The sequence below is a fragment of the Calidris pugnax genome, unplaced genomic scaffold, assembly GCF_001431845.1.
Source record: "Calidris pugnax isolate Ruff unplaced genomic scaffold, ASM143184v1 scaffold8, whole genome shotgun sequence".
Classification (NCBI taxonomy): domain Eukaryota; kingdom Metazoa; phylum Chordata; class Aves; order Charadriiformes; family Scolopacidae; genus Calidris; species Calidris pugnax.
In genome coordinates, this window is record NW_015090830.1 from 12,722,423 (window position 1) to 12,746,267 (window position 23,845).

Here is a 23,845-nt window from a genome sequence, read left to right on the forward strand (position 1 = left end):
ACTTCCCATGGGCTGGCAGGTGCTCAGCCATCTCCAGGAAAGCAGGGCTCCATCACACGTAACAATTAATTGGGAAGACAAGTGCCGTAACGCCATTGTCCCTTTCCTTCTTCTTCCCCCAGCTTTATATGCTGTGCATAATGTCACATGGTGTGGAACATCCCTTTGGTCAGTTGGGGTCAGCTCTCCTGGTTGTGTCCCCTCCCAACTTCTCCTGCACCCCCAGCCTGCTGGCTGGCGAGGTAGTGAGGAGCAGAAAAGGCCTTAATGCTGTGTAAACACTGCTCAACAATAACTAAAACAATACGTGTTATCAACATTATTCTCATACTAAATCCAAAACACGGCAGCTACTAAGAAAACAATTAACTCTGTCCCAGCTGAAACCAGGACAGTGCCTTACAGTGGTGCACTGAACACTAGAAACGCACACAAAGCACACAACTAAACTGATGCCAAAGAAGCCACACTGACTTGTGCCCATTGAGGATTTGGCCCACAGACAGAAAATCGATGTTACAAAATAGATTCAAAAAATACCTCTCTTCTCCTGCCAAAACAAATTCTCGAGTAGGATGAAAAATAATTCAGCTCTGGACCCAGATTTGCATTGTGCCACAAACTGCTACATCTCTTGCTTTCCGGCCAAAAGGTTTTCAGAATTATTTAGTTTACTGACATCAGTGTTACTTTTTAGAGTTGAGTCAGTGTTTTCCTAACTTTTGCCTAAGTGGCTTCACTGTCAGGTGTCTTTTATTTAATGATTACTGCTTTTGTTTTTTTGCCAACCACAGAAATCATCAAAACATTTTACTAAATCAAGACATAAAGAAAAAAAATACTTTATATTTTGCCAAATAACAGCATGGATCAGAAAAATCCTTTTCTGTTCTTTAAAACACTCCTTCATACTGTGCTCTGTATTTTTTAAGCAGTGAAGCCTCTGCCAGTTTCCTTCACACTGAGTTTGCAGAACACCTGCCAGAGTGAGGTCTCTGCCAATAAACAGGGTCCTTAAGTGCCATGACAATTAAAAAAAAAAAAAATTAAGCGATCAATACAAATAATCAGTACTATTATTATTATTACTAACATCCATGCTCTTTGGTCTGACCATTCATTTTCTGGAGCAGCTGCCTCTAGAAAAGAGAGTTAGGAGAGCAAGTGCCAGCAGGTGGCACTCCAGAATATAAAGCAATCAGGGCCTGCAGGACCAAGAGAGCCAGTTCTGCTTGGTGGTCCCACTAGCTTGCTTTAGCAGCCTTCAGGAGGTTTGGTTTGGGATGACCACCTCCACTTTCCTGCTCCCAAACAGCAGGGACAAATGCTGCCAGTCCCAGCTTTAAGCACCATCCGATGATCTTGGTGCAGGGTGGGATGCGTCAGCCAGGTGAGATGCACCTTGCACAGTCCTTTCTAAAAGAGCAAGGTACCAGCATGCCCAAAACACTGGGCTCCTTACTTGCTCCCAGACTGAGGGGAGGGATCCCACAGGGCAGGTGGAGTCACTTTCCCACGTTGTCCACGGAGAGGTGGCAGCATCTTACTGCCTCCCACCACTCTCCTGCACTCCACCCCAGAGGCAGCAAGCTGGGATATAGCTGAAATAATGCTGGCTTTTATTGCTTTAAGACAGCAGCAACAACCAAAACCACACCCTATTGATTAGGAAACCAGTTTCCCTTCTGTTTATTTCTAGCTATGCCCCACACATACAGTGTTCACCTGCACGGTTAGGAAGCGCCACTACAGATGGTTCCTCAAGGCACGGTGAAGATTCCCACCCTCCTCCGAGCCTTCTGCCTCACCCCAACACTCTCACTCCTCCCGCAGCAAGGTCAGACAGACCAGCACTGCTTCAAATCAAACACTGGCTGTCAGGAAAGCCTCTGTCTAGTAGTCTCCTCAGCCAGAAAAAATAAATCCACCTCTAAGAGCTCTGCCTCACCTGGACTTTGCAACTCTCACCCAACTGTAAGAACAATTGCTTGGTTTGCTCCTGCTGGAAACCCTCCCGATCCTTCAGTCTTCAAAACGAGGCCCTTTAAAACACTGTGCAATTTGGGGGACATAGGAGGAGGTACCCTTAAACCTCGAAGATTGTACTATTCTCTTAGAAAATGAAAATTTAAAGAAAAACTGTATGCCAGTTATTTTGTCCAACTCTAGGCATCAAGCATAGCAGCCAACATCTAGAGAGGTAATGAACTGGCTCAGTTGACAAAGATGCAATTCCCACATCATTCTCCACTGGAAAAGTTTAGAGTTTAAAACACTGAAGGTCATACAACTGAGGGGGAAAAAGGCCTAAATTTTATCAGAAGTCTTTATGAATTACCTAAAAGCAATACAAATACAGAAAATAGCCAGCCTTCTTGCAAAAAGCAAAAGTATATACTGCTTAAACTCTCCTTAAAGGCAAACCTGTACCATGGGATCCATCTGCTCGTGGAAATAGAAGAAAAGATCTGTCAGAAAGTAATTTCCTTTCCTCTCCCGTATATGTCAGTGGATCACTGGCATTTCCCCCCTGAACTGACCCCAAATATAAATAGACACAAAACTGGAAAAGTTTAAGGTCATCTCTGTGGATATGAGCAACACACAAACCAAAAAAAAACCAGGCAAAGTAATGTGCCCTTCTTACAGAAGGGAGTTCACAATCGATGCCACACGATATCCATTATGTTTTAGGAAATTAATTTATATCTAGAATTCCAAACTCATTTCCTCACAAACAATAAACACTTTTTTTTCTTGATGGTTCACTAACATCACCCGCTGAAAGAGGCACAATTCAGCTCAAGGTTTATGTACTATACGCGCTGCACAAAAGTTTGCTCAATAAATGTTTTCAGAGTAACTACCTTTTAATACACAAAGATGGGCTGATGGCATGGAAAGAGTAATGGGTCAACTGTTCTTGCTTACTCTGCCTTCCTAGCAGCTAGCCCAATGTGGATTTGGTTCATAAAATATTTATGTGTGGAAAAGCAAGTCGTGAAGCGTAACCGTAACCCATACCAATCTTAACGCTGAGCGGCAATGAAGCGTGTAACTGTCTGCTGATCATCATGAGACATCAGAAATATATTCAAGTGAGCAAGTTGCACAGGTGTTGCTCTAAGAACTTCCTTGTATCTCCTGTTTCCATGGATCTCCCTAAAGAGATGCATGGTCTCCCTGATATTCCATCCACCCACCTGATCGGGAAGCAGAACTACAGGGTGCTGAGGCTTCGGTAATCCTCCTGGCTATTTGGTACAATAAACCGGCTTCTCTAATGAGCAACCTCTCTTGATAGAGGAGACTGCAATTAGACTCTTGGGAGCTTTAATGTTCCCAAGCAGTAAAATGGAGGCAAGTACCGGTAAGTGGGTTCAAAAAGGCACACAAAATTCTCCAGCACTGACTAGTCAATAGATGTGGAAAGGGTCAATCCCTTTTTTAAGCTCTGAATTAAAATTTAGGAGAAAATGTCATATATTTAATGGAGCTGGGGGACCAAAGAGGAAAGGAACATTAGAATGAAAGCATCTTGCTTAAAAAATGATCCTTCTATCCACCTATATTCTTTTTTTAGAATGATTTTTCATAAATGAGTTGAGATTTCACAAGTAGACTTTCAGGTTCCTCAAAATAGAAGTGCAGGTGCAAAACACAGGTGGCTCTAAATATGAGTACTACAATCATATGTGTACTGGCATAAGCTGAAGACCTATTTTAAATAATAAAAACAAAATCATTAAATATTTTCTTTCCCTTACATTTGATTGCATAACCCCTCTAAAGAAAGCAGTAAAGGTCACTGAAATGCACAGGCCTTTACTGATGGAAAAATGCTATTGTATATTGTTTTAAATTACATGAAAAAAAAAAAGAGCTCAAGTGCTAGAAAATGAGACCTTTGAAGGAGTTAACTGAAAAATTCCAACTCGGCATGATATCCCAATTTAAAATTGCACATGTACATATTAACAGCCACCTCCGTGTCTCTCTTCATTTGAAAAAGCAACAGTCCCATAATCTTATTAAAGGACAAAGTTGTAGATTCTTATCACTTCATTAAATTGCCAGTGCATGAACTTTAATTTTTTTGTTCTTGTTTCATAACCACCCATTAACATAAAGAGATAAGAGTTTCTCCAACAGACCACAGAGAGGAGTATCAGCCAGCACCGGAATGACACCCCAACATTGGAGAAAATGACTCACATTCCCCAAAATACGAAGGGTTTTTTTGCTGGAGCTCCTCCAAGGGCTACAACAGCAAAGTTCCTTGAGTTGTGGGGTCGTGATCCCATTGCCCTGCACCAAACACCACCACTCATTTTTGAGTCATGCTGACCCCAAACAAGTGGACATAAGGAAGAGAGCAAACATGCCACAAAACTGTAACCTTTCTAAAACTAACTCATCACCAAGGTGAGACCACAAGCAGCTCTCTATCTCACACCTTCTTCTGTCAGGGATGTGGCTGCATGAGAAGACAGAAAACCTGGACTGTAAATCAAGACTTCAAGAGGGAAGTCAGTGTGAGGTTTTTTCCCACAACTGTTTTTGAACGCGGGCATAGTATCTTTTAAAAACACACACATCCTTATCAAAATCCTCTTTACCAGCTTACCTTGCCCCTTGATAGCATTAATTCATTTATTTTACACATGAAAATAATTATAAATTAATATATGAGTTTAAAAAATATACCACAAGGACTTTGCCGGCAGATAAACAATTTCTTTAAAGCCCCATTTCTCTACAGCTGCAAAAACCAGCCTAGGTCCAGTCCTGCAAGCATTTCTTTATGCCAGTGGCCCCTCCACATGAAGCAGTTCTACTGAGCCAGGCGAAACCTTGTCTACAATAACTTCTCTGGCCAGACTTGCCCAGAAATCCTTCCACTGGAGAACAGCTTACCCCACAAGCAGTCCCACTTCCACCAAATGCCAATTTATGTGACACACTCTGTTCAAGAGGAAACACTCACTCTTCCTGACCTTTAGATAAAGAGAAGGAGGCTAAATCTCAAAAGATTCAGCAAAAGCTTTCAAAAAAGGCAACTGCTGGATTTTTAAGACCACCTCAAAATCAGCCTGACATGCCCTAGATTTCCTGATCTATTTTAAAATTCCCTTTCAACTGCTATTATTTGTGTTTTCTGTGGAAGTCATACAAACAGGGAGAGTGGCAGCTTGCAAGAGGTTGTCAGCTGAAAGACAGAAGACATGGTGAAATTGAGAGAATAAAAAGAACGAGTTTCTTTACACTTGAAGACCTTCAGGAGGGTCGGAGTTTTTTTCTGAAGGGGGGTTGCTAATTAGCCAACTGTAACAGCAGCAACAGTGTCCTCGTAAAAATAGCTCACTGCTTATTAAAAGTAAATTTGGGAGCAATACAACTTCACTGATTTCTCAGCAATTTGCTGTTACTGACAAGCTTCTGTTTTCTAGACATTCCTAAAACTTCATACACTGACACATTTCTACTCCACTGACTGACTACATATCAGCCTGTTCTATCAACACAACTCTAGAATTTCTGTTGATTTCTATTTTAAGAAGGGAATCTACTTCAGAGAATAAAATCTGAAGTGCACTTTATTTCTATTCCCAGTCTAGCTCCATTCCACACTTCAGAAATATTTATGACAGACCAGCAAGAGAAGTCTCCTCAGGCAAATCAAATCACCATCTCCTACTTGCTGTACTTTGAACTTACAGCAAATTCCAGTATCCTAGTAGCCCAATTATTACTGTAAAGCAAGCCCCTAAAAAAAATAGCTATTTATGCCAGCAAATTAGGCCAAGATGCTGATTTTAAATAAAATTAGGCAAAAATGAGTTTTACTGTAAATCTGGCATCTCAAATGAACACCTTATGACTGAAGTGAAATAAACAGCTATGTCACTTCTACTAAGGAAAGTGTTGCCTTTCTACTAAATAATGGAAATTTGGCAACTCGTTCTCAGATCTCAGAGCTGTGAAATGCTGCGCATACCAGATACTTGCATATGGGATGACTTGTGTTCCCGTTCTCCAAAGCAGATTAGGTTTTCCAGCTAGATTACATCTCCCATAACCACAGTGGCAACTCAACGTGAGAAGAGGAAATGGAAGCCAGACATAAAGACAAGCCCTGAGGGAAAAATGAGAAAACAAAGTATGCTAATTACAGTTCCCATGGGAGATGGTGGGAGATGGTGCTAGCATTCCTGAACCTAACCCTTCAGTTCCATTTTTTCAGTGAAAGGAGATTTGTTGGTTTTTTTTTTCCCTTCCATAAAATAAACCAATGAACTTTGACAAAATGAGGATGCAGACAAAACTTCCGCAAGGCAATGTAGGACAAACCATCAAACCAGTTGTAACACCAACTGAAGAGGCAAACAGCTTCATGCTTTTAGTGCTCAGAAGCAGGGATTTTTCTGCTCCAGGAACATTCTTGAGGCTGATTCCATCCTTCGCCACACAAGTCTTCCCATTTTTAAAGATAACTACTACACAGGACTGGATCTTTAAATCCTTATTCATCAAAACCCCTCAAAGCTTTAGCTAGTCTGCACCAGCGTGACAGAAAGACCTTGATCTACAGTCTTCACAGCGGTGCCCCAGCCCTTGCAACTGAAGTATAAGAGAATTAAGAGGGGCTCATGGCTTCTGGATGCTGCAAGCACCCCATTTCCTCACAATGATAATATCTCATCCTCAAATCAGAATATAAGTGGGTCTGGGCTTAGCAATGGGACAAGACCAAATTAGATTTACCCCATCAAATGTGGGGGGAAGCAATCCCTTTCATAATCTCCAGATCCCAGTGTAAATTACTGAAAAAAAAAAAAAAAAAAAAAAAAAAAAAAAAAAAAAAAAAGAAAAACAGTGGTCTCACTTCATCCGAAACCATTAGAGAGGTCTGACAGTTTCTTTGGGTAATAAAAGTTAAGATATTAATTTCAACAATTTTGGCTTAGAATACAGTGAACTTTACCCAAAGAAAATGGCAAACCTTCTGAGGCTCAGCCATCATGGCTAATAAGTACTGCAATGAATCAAATTGATTAACTGGATTCCCTGTAGACTTCCAAAACATTTCCTTGTAATTCACAGGCAAATATACGTATGTGCCATGAGCTTGTTAGGTAGATGACAAATGAAGAGAAAAGCCTCAGTGTACATACAGCTGTTCCAAGTCGGAAATCCCTGATTTAGAATTCAAAGTCTTGGGAACTCTTCTGGCACCATTTCCTCCCTTGAACACTTTGGTGAGAAAGCTGAATTTCTAGATGAACACTGCTCATTTGCAAGTGGTTTCCCTTTATCCTGCTGGTCTCCCCAGTGTAAATTACTAAAAAAAAAAAAAAAAAAAAAAGATTCAGAGAATTAGATACCAACAATATAGCCTCATAAAAAAACTCATTATTTCAACACAAGTCAATAATCTGGAATATCAGTAGTGCTGATTATCTGCTCCCTTCAATGGCCCCTTGTTCCTCTCCATACTCAAAAAAAGCTGTTCTGAGCTGCAATACAACCAAAGGAGCAATGTGTTGAGTACCGGTCTATCATACGGCTGGGTAACCCTCATAAGGGGCTGGCTTATAAATAGCAGACATCTCTCCAAGATAGCCTCCACCTTCAAGAGGTGGTCAGTACTTACTTTACTCAAGGCAGAACCTCAGGCAGAAACAAAGTTTGGATTAACCTTTGCAGATAACCCCGCAAGAGAGTCTCAACAGCAAGGATCTCTTCATGCAGTGGCTGCCCCAAAGGGATCTGGGGAAGGTAACTAAGTCTGTCTGTTGACTGCAATCTTGAATTCTGAGCAAAGATTATACCACCATCAGTAAAAAAAAATTAGGAGCCACTACTTAAGAAAAAGTTTAAAGAAGCATAGTTTTAATACTGGGTCTGTAATCTGCTATTTAGAAAACATCTGTATTAAGAGTTATCCACTGGGGACAAGCATCTGAAGTATTAATACTGCCATTACTGGACATCTCAGCTTTACCTGCATCAGGAAGATCTAAACTGACCTAAATTTAGCTTCAAAACATACATTCAATCCAAGTTAATTTTCATGCCACAGGGTCAGGACTTCCTGAAACCACATGGCAGAGCGGTAGACTCAGGGAACCCACACAAGAACCTGGGTACGCTCACCATAGAAGAAGGAAACAATCACTCACTAAGGGTGAATCTGACAAAATAATATTCTCTCCCTTCTCCCAGGTAAAAGTTTTAACTACCTGTGATTTCAGGAGCTCAGCAGAGTTCCAACAATGCCTCCTGCTAAACCCATTCCACTTTGAAGTGCATAATTCAATATTCAGGTCAGAAAGGAAAAGTGAGTATGGGCGGAAGGCAGAGACCTGGGTTCCTGTCCCTGCTCCAATGAATGTTTAATTATTTTATATTAAAAATTCATTTGGAGAAGGGCTAGAATCCAGGCAGTCTAATGGGTTTACCTATGAAGAGAAAAAGATCCATGATCAAATGCTGCCAGGCAAAGGTGGGAGCTCAGTCACAGCTTCCTTCAGGCAGAGTATCAGACCTAACTCAGAGTAACCACTGGCTCCTTCACTGCTTACATCTCAGCAGAAGGTACCTAACTCCAGAAAAGAATAAAAAGGAGAAGTTCAGCATGTTTTCCTGGAACAGAAAGAGGCCTGCTGACTTAAAAGACCTCCTCTTGATTCTCCCTTGCTGTAGCCAGCTCATGTGCCTCCTTATTTGGGATGCCGGCTTCTGCAAATCCCACTCTTGAGCCAACTTTTCTCCTGGCAGTGCACAAGAAGCCTCATTATCTGCATCCCATAGGATATGGTGCCTGGAAGTCTGATACTGCAGTACTTAAAGTCTTTTGTGGATCTACTCTTGTTGAAAATGTTCTTCAGTTGCCTTGGTGTTTCAAAAACTTGAGCTGTGTGAGTGACACAGCCAACCCAACTGAGCTAAATGCTGAACATGAAGTGCTGCATGCTCCTGTCCACTGCTCCCCCCCTTAACTGAAAGAACCTGAGGGGGTGCAGAGGTTCAAATGCTCAGATAGTCACATCTGAAGAGTCAGTGAGTGACTCCACAAGTAGAAGAAAAAAGTCAGCAAGTAAATTATCTGTAGCAAACAGCTCACATGCAGGTAGTTTTTGATTTAATACTTCTCAAAAACTGGGCAACCCAGTAGATTTTCTTGCCAGCAAAGGTAACCTCTCCAAATAATCACACTGCCATACAAAGATTAAAAAGGGTGGGTGGAAGGAGTCGTTCTCTCAGCAGAAATCAGGAGCTGCATCTCCTGTGCAAATAGGAAGCCACCACCCGGGCTGTCCCTCCGCTCAGCTGCCGAGCAGGAGCCAGGAGAGGGACTCGCTGGGCTGCCTGTCCAGCCAGGCACCACTAAGGTGAACAGCTGCTGAATGGGATGCTGGAAAGCCACCCTAAGGGTGGCTGCCTCCCACTGGACACTGGGTACAGCTTTTAAAAGCAAAGCATGTGTGACCGTGCCTCCACCTTGTCCACAAACATGAGTCTGTCCACAAACATGAGTCTGTCCACAGTGGACGTAACAAAAACTTATTTTCAAAACAAGCTGCTCAATTCTTGTTTGTTGATTCCTCGTTCAGCATCAGCATTACATGCGGCTTTTGCTGAAGGCAAAGGACAACACCCCAGGCAGCTTTTGCTGTGTGACATGAGGGTAGACAGGAGAGGCATTTCCTTTACTTTCTAGAAGCAGGTGAGCTCCCACTGAATATTTAATTCAGTCTCTAAGCTATTTCCACCAATCACTTGAAAGTTAAATAATTACCCCGTTTAAAGAAACCTAGCAATTATATTTTGCATCCCCCCCCAGCAGCCACTGCTGTTGTGACAATATTCATCTTGTCCATGATGACTATTATCTGCTGTATAAATATTGATGATCTGAGTAATTGCTGTTCTGTACATATGCTTCTCACAGATATAAATTTCTCTGCCTGAAGTAGGCTGCTGACAAAGTGCTTTCCTCCCTTCACATGGCAATGAAACATTACTGGAGGTGCTACTGAGAGTTGTTAGTCCTGGGGAAAAAAAAAAGGAAAACAAAGCAAAAAGCAGTGAGTAACAACAGCCTTTGGAGAGGGGGAATGAAATTATGTTTGCCTGGAGTGGGAAGGCAGACTAGTCCCAAAGAACAAGTTCAGCTCAGGCTGTGCCAACACCAGACACAGCTCAAAGGGGAAGAACTGCCCTGGACTCAACACTGGCCACCACTTCTAAGCTGGGCATGCCATTCTCTTGGCACATGTCACATATGACATGCACATTGTACCCACCCAGTGGCTCGCTGATGGCGGGGGTACTTTTTCTGGATCAAAACCCAAGCAAGAAAACACACCAGTCTTGTACTGGAGGAAGAACACCAAGCTGAACATTATGCTGGGACAGACTTCCCGATGCCACCCTGAACCCTTTGCCAAGCACACAGCCAACATGTCACATGAAAGCAAAGCTGGTCCTGAGGCACCTGGCATCCACTTATAGATACCTCGAGCATGCAACACAGCATCACTTCAAACTCTTTTCACCAGTTAAATGCATTTGCCCAGCAGACTGTGTGACCAGTCAGGTAGTCCTCTGTCTTCCTGCAATTGGCAAAAATCACTAAGACCACCCCACTGCGTGTCCTGGCCAATCTGAGCATATTGCCCCATGGCCTGGCAACACAAAGACCCCATTTTGACAGACAGAGCCCCCCCACAGACACACAGCCTCACAATTACAGACCTGAATTTTGCCTCTGGACTTTAAAAAAGTTAGCAGCATACAAGAAATGAAGCCTTTTTCTTATTGGACACAAACTTTCTAGGATATAAAACCTGAGTCTGATCCTCAATAAAATTACCCCTCTGGAATTAAGGGTCAAGAGATTCAGATTTTTTTCAGCCATGTAAATTTTGGCAGGATTTATACTGACAGTTTCCTTGTAGATATTCTCTTTTTCTAAGGTCTCCAGCCATCATTTACAGTGTCTGGAAATGAACACTGGACAAAGACCTTTTTTCAATTAAAAAAAAATTATTTCTAACTCACGTATGCCATAGAAATTAAGGAGGAACTAAAAATCTGCTTGATTTACGTATCTGTGTTACTGAAGATTAGGGAGGCTACAGAAAGGATGCAGAAAGCAGCAGGAGAAAAGACACCAGACTCCCTACAGGAACTGGAGGCCAGGGCAGGGACAGGAGGAAGCAGCGGATGGGGACAGGGAGTGGGCAGGAAGCAAGGATGAATGCAGATAACGTGCGAGCAACGTTTAGAGTGCCCAGAGGTGGAGAATGTTCATAATGAGTGAAAGAAATAAGAGCCTGGAAGTCTTTCTTGCTCTTTTGCCTTGTTCAAACAACTACGTAATAAGCCATTATATGGAATCACAGCAGCCACTGATTTTTTTATACATATGATATGCGCATAAACAGACTCAGTGAAAGTAGTTAATAAACACTGATACAACCAATCTTCTCCCTGCCACACCAGAGCATTAAGCCGTCTGCTTATTCAGCATGGCCCTCGTCATACAGTTAATTCCCCTCCTACCTTCTGCAGCTTCTTTCCTTCCCCCATAATTTCTCCAGTGCTTTGGGGTTTAATATGTTATAATCTGTAATGACAACTGCTGTACATCTCTGAATCTTGAAGGGAAGTTGCTTCCAGCAGAAAATTAAAGGCTGAACTCTTACCAGTAACTCTGGGCATGCTTAACTAATACTAAGCCACAGAACACAGCCTAATTAGTCCAACAGGTCCTTAAAAAAAAAAAATCCACATGACCTCACTGTCAGTTCTTACACTGAGTCATTCTGGAGACCGGTTGAAACAGAGCCCTGCATAATTCTCTAACATCAACAGCGCGCTGCGTTGATTGAAGTGGACTGGATCCTGACTGCAATCACCAGGTGACCCCCACCCTCTCTGCTCCCTCTTTTTCTTCCCCTTCGGTTTTTAAGACAAGACACAACCCAGCAGCCTCCAGCAAGCATCCAGTCTTACCTATGTGGCTGCCTACAGTAACATTTCCCACACCTCCTTAGTTTGCGTGCCGATTAGTGATCACACGCTGTATGCACACAGAATGCTCTACTGCTAATGCTAATTATTTTGCATGCGAACACAAAATGCAGATGGCCAAGCCACTAACTGCCCAACTCGCAAGCACATTGTGCGCTCAAGCTTTTACATGTGTATTAGGTTGAATGCAATAAAACAAACCCATAACTTTCAAAGTGCTGTTAAAACATCTTTAAAAAACTTGACTCAAATCTTAAGTGTTCACATTGCTGAGTCACTTAAAAGTGAAATCAAATTTCCATCACATAGTACTCTTATTTTCTAGGTAGTTATGACTCCCATGTTTCACTCCGATATCACAGTCACTTAACTTTGGTAAAGCTATGCCTCTCCAGCATATCTTTTCCTTCACAGTAACGTCAACCTGGAGTGTAAAGAAATACGACCTCCATCCACCACAGCTGCATTGCCAAATTTCCTTAAAGAGGGTGCAAAACTGCAGTATTACCAGCTCAGTGTGTTTTCATCAAAAGAATAGCCGGTTTCATCACGTCTGTGCCAAAGGCACTACCTCCACAAAAAGAAATGCTTTGCTGGGTTTGTATCCCGTTACAGTGTCTCTCGTGGAGATGTGAAAACACAAATTCACTATGAAAATAAATACAGTGGAGCTAATAATTTCTTGTACTGGGTACACAGCCATCTATTTTCATTGCTTCCAAACATCTACCTCACTCTTAAAGACCTCAGAAGCCAACGATGTATGGACCACAGGAGCCTGCTCCTCTAGTTCTTTCTGATTTGCACCAGCTTTCCTGGGGAGAGCAAGGCGGTCAAGATGGTGTTTGCGCCTCCCAGATGCCAAGCACCTTTTCTTAACAGGTATGGGCAGGTGGACGCTACAGTTGCCTTCCTCCATTGTGAGATCTGTAAGTGGGCCATGAAATTGCAACCAAGGCACGGTGAAAGAGGGATTTTTGAACTGTGATGAAGAACAGCTAAATCACACGCATGCATCCTCGAAGCGGCACAGAGATCTGTAAAGATTTAGGAGGTGCAGTACACCTACTAGTCTCCCCTTTTGCTAAAACAGAACTATTTAGCACCAGTTTTCACAGGAAAAGCATTCACAGCAAAAGAATTTGCCAATACCTGGAGTTTTTCTAGCTTTACCAAGCTAGAAAATCCAGTCAAAAGACTGATAGAAAGCATATGAGCACTATTCTAATCAAATTTATTTACATGAAGTACTTCTGAAACAAAATACCAGGTACCAAATACATCACCAATAATTCAAAGAAACATAATAAGCAGTTTGAGATTCCAAGCAGTCTCCTGAAACTGTTACTCCTACAAACTTCTTTCTTCTAGCACTTTGGTTGCAGAACATAAGGTACCAGTAATTTACCTTAGAACAGGAGCTGACGAAATGGGGACATTTACAAAAAACGTCATATAAAACAGTTCAAAAACTGGTTTGCTTACCAAGGAAACATGCTTAGAAGTTTCCTTTTATGTAGCACTGAAGAACAGCAACTTGTCTTTCTTTTGCTTATGATTTTTGCAGTGACCTAAGATGTTTTCTTCTTCGGCTAATGCCTAGGTGACTCCCAGCTTTCACTTCAAGCTCCAGAGAGTCTAAATGCATGCATTGTGACACACAAGAATAACACCCACTTCCCACATGCACCACAACCAAATCATAGTTCTCTTTTCAGATTAATCTGATCTTTAAAAACTGTAAAAATATATTAAAGTAAGGCCAGCAATGAATGCGGGACTGTCCTCAGGAACAACAGTGCTCAATCCCCTTTTGAATCATCGCCAAACACTGAAGGTTTGGTGGGACCTGGGGTTCTTAATTTTTGCAGTAAAGCTCAGCTGGTTTAAACAACTTCCCCTGTGTTCATGAACATGGGAGAAAAGAGGTAGAGCTGATGCAAGAGGCTGTTCCTTTCGGGCAGTTCTGTGCTTTCAATGTTCCAGCTTCTAGGTTTCTTGCCCGCTTGGGAGGCTCTGAATGGAGAGCACCAATGGGATGCACTGAAGGTCACAAAGCAATGCCAGGAATCTGATGCAGACAAGAAAGATGCACTAAAGAAGCAAACAAACAAAACCTCAAACAAACTGCTCCCTTCTCTCACCTTTTTTATTTTTCTTCTTGCCTACACATCAGTGGCAAAATTTGAAAAGTGGTAAGAATAGAAAATAAAATGTTAATGTCATGAAGAGAGGTAGTTATTTAACCCACAATTTTCCAACAGCTTTTTGCAAGTACTGTCAAGGATTTTCCCTCTTGGAAGAGACACATTTATTTAACGGAGAAGCTCAGCATTTCTGTCATGTGTGACATTACTGAAACACTCAAAGATAGTTTCATCCACCTAGATGACAGCATGCATTTCTTGCATCCTTTCTACTGCATAAGTAAGTGTCCTGGTTTCAGTGCGGATGGATTTAATTTCTTTCCTAGTAACTGCTGTGTTTTGGATTTAGTATGAGAATAATGTTGATAACACATTGGTTTATTTGTTGCTAAGTGATGTTTACATTAGTCAAGGGCTTTTTTAGCTTCCCACAGAAGCTGAGAGGGAGCACAGGCAGGACAAGCTGGCCAAAGGGATATTCCATACCACAGAAGTCTCAGTATATAAATGGGGGTTGGCCAGGGGAGAGGAATTCACAATCGCTGCTTGGGACGGGCTGGGCAATCAACCAGGTAATGAGAATGACTTGTGTTGCATTACTTTATTTTTTATATTCTTTTACCACTATTATTATTATTATTATTTTCCTCTTTCGTTACTGTTCTATTAAACTGCCCTTATCTCAACCCCTGACATTTCCCCCCCCTCCTTTTCTCTCTCTTCTCTCTACCCCACCAGTGGGGGAGAAGGAATGTGCGAGCGGCTGCATGATCCTAGTTGTTGGCTGGGGTTAAACCATGACAGCAAGCCATGCTGAAATAGACCAGGATCTGCACGTTACCTTCTTTGATTTGATTTGCAAAAGGACAAAGCTTATACATCTCCAGAGTATGCAGCATACGACACCAGTAACGTCAGACCCTCTGAAAGCAGTTGTTGGCTTTTGCTCTGACCCACGTGTCATTAAGGAAATGGAGAAGAGAAGCTCCCAAACTGGGATGCTGGGACAGCCCAGTAGCAGGCAGGTCAGGCTGCTCAAAGAAGTGCACAGCACACTTCAGAGCTAGGAGTTGCCACCACCTGTGGTACTAACTAATATGAAAAAAAAAAAAAAAACAAACCCCGAACTAGTGAGCTAACAGAAAAATAATTGGGCATGGCTACCCAATACCCTAGACTAGCTTTTAAAATCAGTACAACTGTGCTGTAGTGAGCAAAGGATAAGCAAGGACAAGAAAGTAGAGAATCAAGCCCACATTTTTGTACCACAAGATTACAAGGCAGAATAACTTGTAAAATTCCTGCAAGTTGCTACAAGCATATTTTTATAAAAGTTAATTTTTGTTAATCACTGATTTTTCCCTACTTTTTTTTTTTGGTAAGTCAAAAAATACCCATATACCATACATTTTGTTTTTCCCTCTATACATACATGTATAAGTATGCAGACAAAACTTCTTCAACCATTTACTTTTCTTATTTTGCCACTAAGAGAATCATAAAAGAAAGAGGAAGCAGATGAGTCGTTTTACATTTTGCTTTTAAACGAAGAAAAATATGGGTAAAATACATTTCTTCATGGAAGTTTTGGGGGTTTTGGTAAAGGCATCTTCCATTTGAACTAATTCAGTGAGCCAAACATGTGACAAATATCGAGAATAAGTAGTTTTGGACCAAAGAGGCCAGCCCTTTGATTTCACCACGGCCCTGGTGTGTCGCTTGCCCTGCTTAGGGCTGGTGATGGACCCTGTTAGAGCGCTCTGAAATCAAATGACAAGAAAGGCGTTCCTCTGTAAAACATCATTACTGACCTGGCTTGGGAAGTGTGGATCAGAAGAACTTCCAAAATAAAAAGGGACAGGGAACTACTGGAGAGGACAGGGAACTACTGGAGAGAGCCCAGCGTAGGGCAACAACGATGATTAAGGGATTGGAGCACCTCCCTTACAAGGAAAGGCTCAAGGAGCTGGGACTCTTTAGCCTGGACAAGCGAAGGCTGAGGTGAGACCTTATTTGTATTTATAAATATCTAAAGGGTGAGTTGAAGGATGTTGGAGCCGGACTCTTTTCAGTGGTTTCCAGCGATAGGACAAGGGGCAACGGGCTCAAGCTGGAACACAGGAAGTTCCATTCAAATATGAGAAAAAACTTTATGGTGAGAGGGACGGAGCACTGGAACAGGCTGCCCAGGGAGGTCGTGGAGTCCCCTTCTCTGGAGATCTTCAAGACCCACCTGGATGCAGTCCTGAGTAATGTGCTCTAGGCATTCCTGCTTTAGCAGGGGAGTTGGACCAGATGATCTCTAGAAGGTCCCTTCCAATTCTGACAATTCCATGATTCCGTGAAATTTACCTGTATTAGCCCCTTGCCCTTGGCATCAGGCCCATATTGCCAGTTCTCGTAACATTTACAGGGAAACTGGCACACAGAACAGTGCAGCAAACAAAAGAATCAAGTCAAAAAATACCAAACGGGCCTTGATCCCACAGAAGCAAAGACAAGCTATACCTGGACAAGCAAGTTGCAGCTGTAGTCACTGGTGGTAACAGATCTCCTGTGGCAGAAGGAAGAAAGCAGGCATCCCAGCATCTGCAAAATAGCATAATTCAGTTTTGCTTTAAAATAATTATATTTGGAAAGTATTGCTAGGAAAAAAAAAAAAAAAAGAAAAAAAACTTAAGGAATTTCAATATTCCAAATAACAATGCCGGCAACTTCAGCACCCCCCGTCCTGCTGTGAGTTGCTGGGCTTCAAGTGCCACTCAGCAAATTCTCACCTTCTGAGCAGCCAGTGTTTGTATAACAGGAATCCTCCTATCAGCGTTACCAGCTGTGCCCAAAGCACGGCAACCACGAGCACGTACGCTGCAAAATCTCAACGCTCTCGCGTGTGTAAACACAGCACTTCTGCAAAGGCAGAGAATATTTTCAGAGTAAACACCGAAAAGATTTCGGGTCCTTTAGGATGTCAAAAGGCCCTCGTAATCTGCCGCTCACCTTCAGCACTTAACTGCCGGCTCAGCTGAGATGCCTCAGTAACTCACTGGGATCCCAACCACATCTCACGAGCCCGTCTTACCACCTGTGAGGACACCAGGTTTGAGAATGGACAAAACTTTTCCTCTCACAGCAGTCTGGCTCTTTAGTGCAGTACCCTCCCTAATGTTAGTTTGAAGCCATTAAAACACTGTCCAACACCGCAGCAGGAAACGCAGCAAGAGGAACTAATTTCTAAACCTCACTGCACGGATTGCAGCCGCTGCCCCAGGGAGATATAAGCAGCAAAAAATGGGAGACCTCGTCACAGCCCGATGGGACCCCAGAAATCCTTCCAGTGGTATGAGACAGGTGGAGAAAACAGGCATGCTAAAGCACTCAGGCAGAAGAATGTCTCCACCCCAAATTACTCACTTCTAGAAGCAGAGCAACCCTCCAAGCCCCTGAGCATACCTCCTCTTATACAAGTACACCTGCAGCTGATGGGAGCAGAAGGCTCGTCTGCTGATGATGTCAGGACTTCTTAGGACCAGGACTTTAATTAAGAGCCCACTCCTCAAGAGGACCATCTTGAAAGATGTCTCCTCAGCTTCTGACTTGGGAGAAAGCAGGAGGCAGCAAGAGAAAAGGCTGATGCTTTCTCCTCTAAACCACCTACACATGTACTTTTTCAAAATGTGCCCAGTTAGGACAAGTCATGTTTGGGTTAAGGAGACTGTAGAGAGAAGTTCTCAATCCCAGAGGAAAAAAAGGTTAGGGAAAAATATTACAACAGTGTTTTTGTTAAAGCCTGAAAACAAAACCGGATGGGGAGTGTTTTGGTCCAATCCTCAGTGAAACCTACTCCAGCAAAATACCTGCCTATCCATGAGAAAACCTCATGCAGCACACAAACATCTGGGCCATATTTTCAAGACAGGCCTCATTAGAAGTTAGCTATCCACGGCCTCCCGTTTAACAACATCCATTATGCCTAAAATTGTGATCGTTATTTTCCTGCTGTCGTAGCCTTCCCTTTTTCTTTGCAGACCAGCTTAATACTACTACTTCTGCTTAGAGGAAAGCATCTGACCACAGAGGCTATCAGGACTGCACAACGTGTGGCACAAAGACACTCTAGACATGCAAGCCAGACCTGAGTATTGTGTGCAGGTCTGGAGCCCTCAATATAAGAAGGACATGGACCTGATGGAGCGGGTCCAGAGGAGGGCCACAAGGATGATCAGGGGGATGGAGCACCTCTGCTACGAGGACAGGCTGAGGGAGCTGGGGTTGTTCAGCCTGAAGAAGAGGAGGCTCCGGGGAGACCTAATAGCAGCCTTCCAGTACCTGAAGGGAGCCTACAGGAAGGCTGGGGAGAACCTGTTTAGAAAGGCCTGCAGTGACAGGACGAGGGGAAATGGCTTCAAGCTGGAGAAGAACAGATTTAGATTGGAGATTAGGAGAGGGTTCTTTACTGTGAGGGTGGTGGAGCACTGGAACAGGTTGCCCAGGGAGGTGGTTGAGGCCCCTTCCCTGGAGATATTCAAGGAGAGGCTCGATGAGGCCCTGGGCAACCTGGTCTAGTTGGGGGTGTCTCTGCTGACTGTGGGGAGGTCGGACTAGATGACCTTTGGAGGTCCCTTCCGGCCTGGGCAATTCCATGATTCTATGATAAGCCAGCCTACCAAAATTATTGAACAAATTTGGGAAAGCCATCAAATTAAAAATGAACGTCTGTCTCGTGAAGAGCCTGCAGGCACGGTTCACCGCATACTTGCTGGCCCTTCACTACATGCTGCAGGGTTCAAAAGCCAGAGCCATGAAGCAAAGGGAGCTGTGCCAGTGACAACAGCCCAGCAACAGACCCAACCGGGGCAGGAGCAGCCCCGATGGGTGCCAGCACACGTGCAGCCTCCACCCCTGCTCATGGAGAACGTCTGTCAGCACCTGACGTTGTGTAGGCACCCCCTGGGGCCAGGAAGGCATTCCTCACAGCAGTGACAAGAGCAGGAATGAGGAAAACGGGAAGGTGGGGTATAAACTGAAGTGCAAGAAAACTCCCATTGCAAGGCGAGCCATCTGTTTCGGAGTGCTACTCACAGACTGAGCGGGGGGCTTCATCAGCTGAAAAAGCATCTTCCCCAGGTTAGAGGCAAGCGAGTGTCTGCCGGCAGGCTGGCATGCAGCGTGGAGGAAACATGGACTCACACTGCTCGTCACCACAAGCCCAATGGCTCCACCGTCCTCCCTCCTCTCCGCAGGGACGAAGGGTGCACAGGGGAAATTACATGTCCAGCACTGAGGTACCCCTCGCACGCTTGGGCATCTCAACACTCCAGGTAAACCTGGAGCTGCTCGCGATAGACTCTTTTTTACTTCAGCTGCATCAGAACAGTATTTCAGATCTGATTTACTGTCTAGACACAGCATGCTTCCACGCACTGCAACTGAAGAAGACTGAGAGCACCAGAGTGTGGAAAACAGACTGGCCTGAGCCGTTTCTTTTTCTTTCTTTAAAAACCAATATTGTGCAGCCTACATCAACATCCACGCAAAAAAAAAAAAAAAAAAAAACTTGATCTGTCCTGCCCCTCTTTTATAACAAACATACTCTTTTTTTGGCAGCCCCCAACAAACACCCCCAAAAAAAAAAAAAAAAAAAAAAGCTTGATCTGTCCTGCACCTCAAAAGCTGGCTGCTGAAAAAAATCCAGAATGCAATTAAAACATGGATTCTGTTAAGTTTCACTTCCCTCTGCAATTTTATAATCGTCTCATCCATCAATTTTGAAAGAATATTAATACTGGCATCAGCTGGCTCTCCACCTCTTCTGCTGAGCCAGCTTTTTCAAAGCCCTGTCCCTGCCTCTCAGCATCCGATCACAGACACTGAGGAAGAGGAGAGGGGGAGGCAGAACAAGGGGGGCCAGCGGGGCACACCCAGCACGGGGGTCACCCCACAGAGGAGCTGCACCTGTCCCCAGGGAGCTATGACAACTTGCAGTGCCTGAAGATCTGCCCAAATACACTTACCTCAAAAGAAAAACACACACACACAAATTATAGAGAACAAGGTCAGGGATTAACTGAAGCCAATACACAATCCCTACCGCAAACTAAGCCCAAGCCCTAGGCACACAGGCTCACTGCCACGTACCAGGCTGGAGACAGCTATGCCAGTGATGTGCAATTTTTTTTTGATATGCAAAACTTTCATTGTTGTTGATCTCTCGATTGATACAAGCCATTTCTCTGTTACCTTTCACAGACTAGACATCCTTGGCCTCCAAGTACCTGCAAGACCAAAGCTGAGAACTAGTCCCGTGCTCCTTTTAGTAGTTCTTTTCTTTTAAAATACGTGAAGTTCAGTACTCAAATACTAGCTCTTGAATTTATTGATGCACAGTGGTGATGCAGGGAGAATTGGCTGGTGCAAGTTTTAAGCATCTGGCTTATTATTTTGTAAAGGTGTACAAGCCGTTGAGTCATCCAAAGCCTTTTAAGACACTCTGTTCTGACATTATTTTATGAACCTACTTTGACATGGTTAATATCTATCATGGCCATGATTTATATCACAAACTCCCAAGAACACATGTCTGACTTAAAAATCATTCTCATCCCAACTGCTTCATTGCAGGTCAGCCTGGTCTGTTCCAAGACCAGATTTTGTTGGCAACTGTATTTTGTTTGCTGGTGTCATCCACTTTTCCTCATTTAGTTTAATGAAACAAAAAAAGCCCAAAGTACGTAAAGAAAGCCAATTGTTATGCTCATTTGAGCATAATCAGAAACTTCTGCTTCCTCCTCTCTTCCTGCAGCATGAGGTTTATACTACCGCCCTCTCCCTCCTCTGAACAAAGCTGTAGGAAGAAATTCACTGTAAATTGGTCAGAAGACTGACATGCAGGCCAAAAGCATCTAATGGCTTGCTGGGACTACAGACATCACTTCTCCGGGAAGCAGCTGAGTTGCACCAACTTGCATTTCAGGCTGGAAGCCTCTAAAACCTGCATACTCTTGCTTGCACTATCATGTCTCTATTCATTCCCAGAAAAAAAAAAAAAAAAAGCACAATCACTCTTTATGAACTGATGTAATTTCAGTCTCATATTCAACCCCATAAAATGGCACGTCCACTTAGGCTTAATTGTGGAAGGTTGCTGAGATCAAGCAAAACTGCATACCAGGGAACACCAAGAAACAGGGCTGAATGCTGCATATTCCTTAGGTGTAAACTATTTTTATAGACTTGGCCTAAAGCAGCCTGTTACCCATTGCCTGATCTCAGAGGATGCCCACAGTGATGGCTCGAGGCTAAAAGTAAGGAAGATTAATCCCCTAAAATGCTTTATTCAAAGGTACTGGGCTGGTCTTTATCTACAGCTTGAACGCACAAAAATTGCAGATCTAAATTGGAATTTAGAGCTAAATTGCACACAACCCTACCAAGATATCTAGATCTGCGACCTCTGGAAAATTATAGGTGGCACTGGTAGTAACAAAAGATGGGCACAGGCTACAGCCATGGCACCAGAAAGCAAGGGGAGAGAGAAGCAGGTGGCATTTGCTAGGGATGCACAGGAAGAGAGGGGAAGAAGAGGGAGCTTGGAGAGGGTAAGTTCAAAGGGGATGAGAAACAGTGCTGCCACAGATGAGCAGGATGGACACAGGCAAGTCAGAGAGGAGTCAGGAAGAACCAGAGTTCATCCCACCCCATCCTTAAATGGGACCTGAGGGTATTTTGGCTGTGGGCTGTGAAACCCAACACAGCAGCAGATGACCTGCTGAGCGTGCCACCCTGCTCTGGTGACTACCACCATCCACAGCCAAGTAGTGCTCCAAAGCAGGCCATTATCTCATGGGTTAGAAATTAATGCTACAGCCCAGTGGTCTAGGTCCTCTGGATGACCCAGGTCACTGCAGTTTCACATGACAAGACTAAGTTTTGGTTTTCTCTCCCTTTTCCCCTTGTACATTACATTAAAACCCAGCTACATTAAATTTTTAATACAAAGATTGCAAATTTGAGCAGTGCAAAATTAAGAGGTACCATAATGAAGACTGCTCATACAACCTCCATCCAGATCCTATATACATCTGCACTGATTCTGTCTCTAGTAACGGTCAAAAATCATTTGTGTCCTGGAAATCAACTGCTTTAGGAAAAAGACAAGGTTGTGTGATAAAAGTGGTGGCTGCCTCACTCAGGGGAAGTCAGAAAGATCAGTGAACAAGGCAATGCAGGGACAAAAACGAGAGAACCACCTTAGATGAGGAAGTTGGACGTACCACCTGCAGGCAGGAATTTCCTCTTTCTCGGCTCCACAGCCTTTGAAAGGCGCTCAGCAAGTCCCTGAAACCAGTTTTCCTTCAGGTGACCCCTAACAGGGCAGCCCCCACCTTCTGCAAAGCCAAGACATCTAGACATCTGCAAGAGTGCAGGCACTTACAGCTGAGGTCAATCGTCCTTGTGCTTCCAGCAGACGAACTGCTACATCATGCCAGGTATTCTGGGGTGAGCGAAAAATAAAATCATCCACAAGTATCTCTTTGAGGCAGCCGAAACTGAAGGTGTTTCAGTCATTTGAGCTTTATATGCTCATTGCCTCCATTCCTCAGCTATGAAAATGGAAGACAGTACCTGTACCTGAGATGTTGCAAGAACAAGAACTTCCCCGTCTGCAAAGCCCCCAGGAAGGAATTAGCAGCTCTGCTCAGTTCAAGGTTTGGGTGGGGTGTAAAATGAATGGATGTGGAGACACATGCGGAAAGTAAATGTGAGGAAGAGACAATGAATTATGCAGTAATTACCTATCCACTGAAAGAGGGACTCTGTGAAAGGGAAAAAATGATGCAATTATAGAATTAAAGATTGTATCATGATGCGGATGCAAAGGGGAGCAACGCCACGTTAGTCCTGGCACTTCCTTGCTTTTGTCCGCCTGATTTTGTAACCCCATTGTTCTCCTAATGTCATTATTTTGTAAGTAATTTAAACGCAGCATAATTATGAGCTCATATGTTTATATCTTTTCATCATTAATAACGTGTGGAACAACTGGCAGACCTTGCTCCCAGCGTGATTGATGCCTCCAGCAGATGGCTGTGAACGATTCTTTTCCTTCCACCTTTATCCAAGGTAAAGAGTGGGGAGGAGAGAGGGAGACTATATTTAAACTTCAGCTCCCTGCACAAACATTTGGGGATTTTGGGGTTGTTTGTTTGAGGAGGAAAGCAAGACCAATATCAATCAGTTGCTCTGAAACGAATCGTAACGGGTGGGATTTAAAGAGCGGAGGCACGGAGCAGCTGACGGGCTCTGCCCAAGGTCACAAGTAAAGCTCCCATGGCCTGGGGTCCCCAGTGACCCCACTGACAGCCTTCTGCCCAAGCTGCTCAATCCCTCCTACCTCCCACATTAAAACTTGTTTAAGTATAATTATTGCCATTAACTGCAGGTCGGGGAAGAAGCCGATCACCCCCAGGCCGTGTTTGCTAGTAAATGCAGCCAACAAGCAACTTCTGAGAGTGTTGTCATAGAAAAGACAACTGCAAGCAAACCTTAGGGTTGCATGTCTTCATCCTGGATAACTGTTACATTGGGTTTTTTAAGTAAATTACCCTGCGTGCCTGGGACCTCAGGCAAATTGCCAATGTGTTCCTCTGAGTCAGGCC

At 43.5% G+C, this 23,845-nt stretch overlaps 1 protein-coding gene across 4 annotated transcripts in view; it reads right to left on the reverse strand.

Moving 5' to 3' along the window:
- Positions 1-23,845, reverse strand: part of RNF152 (ring finger protein 152) — a 44,403-nt gene that overhangs the window by 13,798 nt on the left and 6,760 nt on the right. For 3 of the 4 annotated variants that reach the window (XM_014940816.1, XM_014940814.1, XM_014940815.1), the window contains exon 2: positions 16,698-16,778. The gene's annotated coding sequence lies outside the window, so the exon portion shown is untranslated. Of the gene's footprint in view, positions 1-16,697; positions 16,779-16,966; positions 17,066-23,845 lie in introns of those variants that run through there. The other variant, XM_014940813.1, reaches the window with a different exon arrangement.